We start from the raw sequence: 8,141 nt of genomic DNA, 5'->3' as shown, positions 1-8,141 counted from the left end.
CAGAAAATGGAAAGACATCCCTTGCTCATGGATAGGAAGAACAAACATTGTGAAGATGGCCATTGTCCCAAAACTGTTGTACAGATTCAATGCAATCCCAATAGAAATACCATCAACATACCTTAAAGATCTAGAGAAATCAGTCCTAAATTTCATCTGGAACCAGAAGAGACCTAGAATAGCAAAGGCAATTCTAAGCAGCAAAGACAAAGCAGGAGGCATCACAATACCTGACTTGAAGTTATACTACAAAGCAACAGTAGTAAAATCAACATGGTATTGGAATCAAAACAGAGCCAAAGATCAATGGAATAGATTAGAAGATACAACCACAACTACAAACACACTCAACCACCTTATCTTTGATAAAGGAACCAAGCAGGTTCACTGGAAGAACGACAGTGTCTCTAATAAATGGTGCTGGATAAACTGGCTCTCCATTTGCCAAAAACTAAAGCTAGACCCATGTCTATCACCATGTACTAAATTAAAATCTAAATGGGTCAAAGATCTGAATATTAAAATAGAAACACTAAATCTATTGGAAGACAAATTGGGTAGAAACCTTGAAGACATAGGAGTAGGTAGAGAATTCATGAACAGGACTCAAACCCCACGGGAAATACTTCCCAGAATCAATAACTGGGACCACTTCTTATTAAAAAGTTTCTGCATGTCAAAAGAAATCTCCAGCATAGTGAAAAGAAAACCCACAAATTGGGAAAAGATTTTAGTGAACTCTCTCTCAGACAAGGGACTCTTGTCTAAAACATATAAAGAATTAAAAAAACTCAGACCCCCAAAATTCAAAGATCCAATCCAAAAATGGGCATCTGAGATGAATATGCACTTCTCAGATGAAGAAATGCAAATGGTAAATAAATACATGAAAAAATGTTCATCATCATTGGTCATTAGAGAAATGCAAATTAAAACCACACTGAGATACCATCTCACTCCTGAAAGAATGGCCAGGATCAAGAAAACCAACAACAACAAATGCTGGAGAGGCTGTGGGGAAAAAGGAACTCTCCTGCACTGTTGGTGGGAGTGTAGACTGGTACAGCCTTTGTGGAGGTCTGTCTGGAGATTTCTCAAAAAGTTGGGATTGGAAATACCATTTATTCCAGCTATTCCACTTCTAGGCATATTCCCAGAAGAACTGAAAGCATCATACCACAGCGATATATGTGCACATATGTTTATAGCAGCACAATTTGTAATTGCCAGATCTTGGAAACAATCCAAGTGTCCATCAACTGAGGAATGGATAAAAAAAGTTGTGGTATTTCTATACAATGGAGTATTATTCAGCTATAAAGAAGGATCACATTGAGATATTTATCAATAAATGGGCGCAGCTTGAGACCATACTCATAAGTGAAATAAATCAATCTCACATGTGCGAATACCAAATAGTTTCCCTAATGTAAGTAATGATTGAAATATATAAAAATATGTGGTAATCATGATTCCCCATTATGTGGCCTTGAAGCCTTATAAAGTTTTCACTTATTAATTGGAAAGGCTTTATTCTGGGCTTCTTGATATGGAAATATTTGAAGCTATAGTATATGAAGTTTTATTCAAATATTTCAAGGAAAAAGACAGACACTATGGTAACTACTATTAAGTCGGGTTATTTGGTGGTGAAGCGCTAGCTTGCTGAAACAGTCATGCTTTGACCTGTATTGTTATATTGTTATGTCCTGTTTTATCTCAATCTCTCCCTTATTCTTTAAAAAATTATTTAGTTATTTCTTATATTTGTTTTAATTAAGGGGAAAAATTAAAAAAATTAGCAGGATATATAATAGTAACTTCTTTGATTTCCTATTAACTTGTTTTGAAGTCCTGTAATACTCCCATGATCTTGTTTTGACTGATTAGACTCTGTTCCATTCTGTATGATAGTATTAAGTTTGAGAGTATAGGCAACTACTTTGAAGGCAATAAGATTCACTAAGATGCTCATTCTGGTTTGACTATTGTCTCCTTTGGAAGTCCTGTAATGTTTACAATGCCTAAGTTTTATTGGTCTTCTTCTCTACTGTTTTGTTCAACTTTATAATATCTAATGAGATAGACAATTCTTTTTAAGGAAACAAGAGACAACGTTGATAACCATTGTTGATAACCTTGTACTCTGTTTTACATCATATGCTATGTCTATCCTTGGTTTTGACTGACAGCTTTGTTTTGCCATATTTGACTTCTTTCTCCCCCCCAAAGTAATAAGAACTAAGGAGTAATAAAATCCAAAATGTGTAAATTTTGTTGTATAAAATAGAGGGGAAAAAAAGAGCTCTAAAGGATACAACAGCAAGTGTGTTTAGGGGCGTTAAATAGCTGACCATATTGTTTTGGTTGGATCATTGAACACAACTGTTTGCAGTCTCACTGTTTGAATGTCCAGTTTGTATTCCTTGATACTGTGAATTGAGCAACTATTTCTAAGATGATAATATGTAATCTATTAACGGGTGATTTCTTACTGTTTTTTTTTTGTTGTTGTTGTTCTGTATTATGTGTACCCTTACACCGCTTTGTTTTGTTTTGTGTTTTTCTGTTTTCCTTTTAAATAAAATTAAAAAGAAAAGAAAATTTGCATTATGATAAGATGGAAAATACATAAGAAATGGACAAATTCCTAGATGCATATGAATTACCAAAGCTGAATCAAGAATGTATAAAAATCCTAAATAACTCAGTATCAATAAATGAAATCAAAGATGTAATTAAAAACCTATTAACAAAGAAAAGCCCAGGCCCTAATGGAGTCACTGCCGAATTCTTTAAGAAATTTAGAGAAGAGAGAACACCACTACTTTTCAAACTCTTTAATGAAACTCAAAGGGCAGCAATTCTTCCAAATTCATTCCTGGAAGTACGCATTACTCTTATACCAAAACCAGAGAAGGACCCATATAAGAAAGAGAATTACAGGTCAATTTTCTTTTTTTTTAAATTTTATTTAAAAGGAAAAAGAGAATAAGCAAACCAAAACAAAGTGGTGAGGCCAAATTTCTTAATGAACATTGATGTAAAAATTCTCAACAATGTCCTGGCAAATAGACTGTGGCAAATCATGAAGATTGTATACGATGATCAAGCAAGTTTCATCCCAGGGATGAAGGGGTGGTTCAACATAGGTAAATCCATAAATGTAATGCACCATAGTAACAGAGTCACAGACAAATACCATATGATCATTTCAATAGTTGCAGAACAAGTTTTTGACAAACTTCAGCACCCATTAATGATAATAAATACTACATAAAATTGGAATAGCTGGCCTTTATCTCAATCTGATAAAAGCCATCTAAAACAAAGCAACAGCCAACATCAGACTAAATGGACAAAAACTGACAGTTTTCTCTCTAATATCAGGAACAGGACAAGGATGTCCACTGTCTCCACTCTTACTCAGCATAGCCCTGGAACTCAGCATAGTCCTGGAAACTTTAGCTGGAGTAGACAAGAGCAAGAAATAAAACAAATAAAAATAGGAAAGAAAAGTTAAACTATTATTATTTACAGATGACATGATACTTTATATAAAAGATTCCCAAAATGCCAAGAAAAGACTATTAGATTTAATAAGCAAATTCAGTAACATAACTAGTTACAAAGTCAACACTCAAAAATCAATAGCCTTCCTATACATGAAAAACAAACTCACTGAGAGAAATCCAGTAAACAACCCTTTTCACAATAACATCCAAAAAAAAAAATTGAAATACCTGGGAATCAATTTAAAAAGGATGTAAAAGAACTCCACATTGAAAGCTACAGTACTCTGAAAAAGGAGATTGAAGAGGATATCAGAAGATGGAGAGATATCCTGTGCTCTTGGATAGGAAGAACCAATATAGTGAAAATGGCTATATCTCCAAAAGTGTTAAATAGATTCAATGGAATCTCAATCAAAATTCCAACAGCATATGTCATAGAATCAGAGAAAATAATTCTAAAGCCATACGAGACCTAGAATAGCAAAGGCAACCCTAGGCAACAAAGACAAGACAAGGGACATCATAATCCCTGACTTGAAATCATACTATAAAGCCACTGTGTTAAAAACAACATGGCACTGACAAAAAACAGACCTGAAGCTCAACACAGCAGATTAGAAGATGCACAAACAACTTAACACACACTAAGCCACTTTATCTTTGACAAAGGTACCAAGCACATTTGGTAGATGAAAGATAGCCTCTTTAATAAATGGTACCGAAAAACTGGCTCTACTCATGCTGAAAATTAAAACTAGACCCATATCTTTCACTAGGTACTAAGCTAAAATCAGAATGGATGAAAAACTTTAATATTACACAGAAACATTAAATCCTCTGGAAGATAGCGTAGATAAAACTCTTGGAAACAATGGTGTAGGCAAAGACTTTATGAACAAAACCTGATTGCACAGGAAGTATCACAAAGAATCAACTAGGATCTCACCTTATTGAAAGCTTTTGCACAGCAAGAGAAACCACCAGCAGAGGGGAAAGACAACCTACAGTGTAGGAGAAAACGTTTACCAGCTGTACCTCAAACAAAGGATTACTATCGAGAACATATAAAGAACTCAAAAAACTCAATCTTCCCCAAAATGGGCATCTGACGTGAATATAGACTTCTCAGATGAAGAAATATGAACAGCAAAAAATATGTGAAAAAGTGTTCAACATCATTGGTCATTCAAGAGACAATTAAATTAAAACCACAATGAGATTCCACCTTTCCCCAGAAAAAATGGCTATTTTCAAGAAACCAAGCAATAACAAATGATGGAGGGGCTGTGGGGAAAAGGGAACTCTTCTCCACTGTTGTAGGAATGCTGACTAGTGCAATCACTGTGGAAGTTGGTGTGGAGATTCTTTAAAAACCTAGGGGGCTGGGGATTTAGCTCAGCGGCATAAGCACCTACCTTGCAAGCAGGCAGTCATGAGTTCGATCCCTGGTACTGATAAAAAGGAAAAAGACAAAAAAAAAAAAAAACCCCTAGGACTACAGGTCCCTTTCAACCAAGCTACTGCACTTCTTGGTATCTTCCCAAAAGTATTAAAAACACCATACTATAGTGATATATGTTCACTTATGTTTATAGCAACACAATTTGCAATTGCCAGATCTTGGAAACAACCTAAATGCCCATCGACTGAGGAATGGATTAAAAAGATGTGGTTTTTTTTTTTAAACCAAGGATTGAATTCATGACCTTGTGCTTGCCAGGTAGCCCCTTATGCTGCTAAGGTAAATCCTTGGCCCAAGATGTGGTATTTTTATACAATGGAGTACTATACAGCCACAAAGAAAGATAAATTGTAGATTTGTATAGGTAAATGGATGCAACTTGAGACTACATTAGCGAAATAAATGAGACATACATGTCTCATTGTGTAAACTGTATTGTTTCATTAGAGTGAGAAGTGAAACAATATGTATATGTGTATGTATATGTATATGTATATGAAAATAGTTAAAAATATTTATACTTCTGATTTCTCTGAGTTCACTGAAGATTTATGCTGGTATTGTTCAGATAACTGAATGAAGATGTGCTCTAGGTGAGTGATTTGGGGATGACAATGTGCAATTTATGTACCATTGTTGCCCTGATTGACATGTTTTGAAGTTTAGTTTTAGTTTCTTTTTTTTCCTTGAAATAAAATAGATTTGGGAAAAAAATTTTAAAATTTACATGATTCAGAAAACGGCATTGAGAGTGGGACTAGCAGGGAGCCCTGCTTTGATGTGTGGTGAGAGAGAGAAATGGGGACCCTTTCATAGATTAGGAGGCTCCAACAGAGGACATTCTGGGAACGAGCAGACTAGCTGGAACAGGGCCCTGCAGGGACTTTAGTCACATATTCCCCTCTCAAGAGGGAGTGGTGGGGAGCGCTTGGCCTGGTGATGCTGTGGACTAAGATCCAGGAGGCTGGCCCAAATCAGGTCCCTGCGCCTGGTGGTGCACCCTAGCAGTGAAGCATTCAGTAGGTTGACCTGGAGGGGCGGGCCCAGCAGAGGCTGCCCAGGTCTGTGTCTCCTTACTACACTGCAGTGAGCAGGAACACCTAGCCGGCGGATTCAAACAAACTGTAACAGACAAAGAGAAAAAAAAAAAAAACTGGGCCTCCTACATACGTTTGTATGGAAGTAACAAAAAGTATGGGAAAAGGGAGCAACAAGAAAGGGTCCTCAGTCCCCAATCCTGAGAATACTGATACAAGCAAGGTAAATGCAAAAGAGAATGAAGACAGAAAACATGCACTATCAAACAAGGACCTACAGACATAAAGCGGTATCTCTGGAGCCTTGTAGGCGAGTTCAAAAATGAAGTATTTAATGAAATAAAGCAAGAAATAAGTAGAATAGTTAGAGAAATGCTAAGCACTGCCCAAGAAAAAACAGATGGTGGAATGGAAGAACAGAAAAAAAGGGGAGAATTGTTTGATGGAGAAAATAGAGAAAACATAGAATACGTGAAGCAGGTTCCAAGAGATTACCAAGAAACTAAAAACTCTATTGAAAGCTGGCATAACAGCTTGAAAGAAACTAAGGATAGATGATCAGAACTGGAGGACAGATTTGTAAGGTGGGAGCATGAAATGAAAAACTTCTTAAAAATAACAAGAAAACAAACAGCAATAATACAAAGACTAGAAGATGATAAGAGGTTCTATAACTTAAGAATTAAGAACATAAAAGAAGAAGTAGGGACTCAAACAAATGAACTACAAAAGCTATTCACAGAAATAATCCAGGAGAATTTCCCTAATTTAGCAAAAGGTAAAGATACTCAGATATATGAGGCATACAGGACCCCAGCCACCCCACAACCCAAACAGAGCTACACCCAGGCATATAATAATCAAAATTCCAGAAATCCAATATAAGCAAAGAATATTAAAAGCTGTCAAAGACAAGAAACAGATCACTTACAAGGGAACACCGATCAGAATTACAGCAGACTTCTCGGCACAAACCATCAAATCACGAAGAGCATGGGGCTAAGTAATTCAAGCTTTGAAAGACAATAACCTCCAGCCAAGATTGATATATCCTGCACAACTGTCTCTAGAAATTAATGGAGAAACAAGATGCTTCCAGGATAAAGAGGAACTAGGGGAATTTGAAACTACCAATTCAACTCAACAGAGAATACTACAGGATATTCTAAAAATGAAAAATACCAAGATTCCAGAAACAGTGGCAGAGCGGCCACAATGAATGGAGCAGAAAGCGAAATGAAGAGGACAAACTGACAACTAATGAGAGAAAAAGAGCTCAACAGAAATGAGGCAGAGAAGGTTGGATGGTAGGAACAGCCATTTTGGAGAAAACAAGACATCATAATAGGTAGTGCTGATTTAATATCCTCTTATTTTGAAGTCCCATCAAGCTTTTGTTCTTCTGTCTCCATCGGTTTTAACGTGTTGTATCTTATTGGATTTTATTATATGTGATAATATAAACAAAAACTTTTATAGACAAGGAGATTATACAGAAACCATTGTTCATTTTCTGTTAGTTGATTCTAACTATCCTGTAATACTGATATGTTTGATGCTACAGTATACAAAGTTATACCCAAAGATTTTAAGGGAAGAGACACTATGGTAACTACTATTATGTCGAGATTATCTTGTGGTGAAACACTATTTTGCTTAAATGGCTATGTTTTGACCTGCGCTGTTTTGTTGTTGTGCCCTCCTTTTTATCTCAATCTCCTTTTTATTATCTACTTTTTCATTTTTATCCTTTTAATTAAGTGAAAAATAAATAAAAAATAGGATATATTATAGTAACCCACTTTGATTTCCTATTAACTTGATTTGAAACTCTGTATTGCTCTCACCATCTTATTTTGACTGATTTTCCTCTATTCTGTTATGCTTGATAGTACCAAGTTTGAAAGTATAGGCAACAACTATGAAGACAATAAGATTCATTGTGATGTCCATTCTGGTTGACTATTATCTTCTTTTGTAGTCCTCTAATGTCTCCAATGTTTTGGTTTTATTGTTCTTATTCTTTACTGTTTTGTTCAATTTTATTATAACTGATGATATACGCAACTGTTTTTAAGATAACAAGAGGCATTATGGTAACCATTGTTGATCACCTTCTATTTTGTT

Source organism: Cavia porcellus, unplaced genomic scaffold (assembly GCF_034190915.1).
Source record: "Cavia porcellus strain 051 isolate PalLab524CR breed Dunkin Hartley unplaced genomic scaffold, mCavPor4.1 scaffold_16, whole genome shotgun sequence".
NCBI lineage: Eukaryota > Metazoa > Chordata > Mammalia > Rodentia > Caviidae > Cavia > Cavia porcellus.
The sequence above is the reverse complement of the archived record's forward strand: the minus strand, read 5'-3'. Positions refer to the sequence as shown.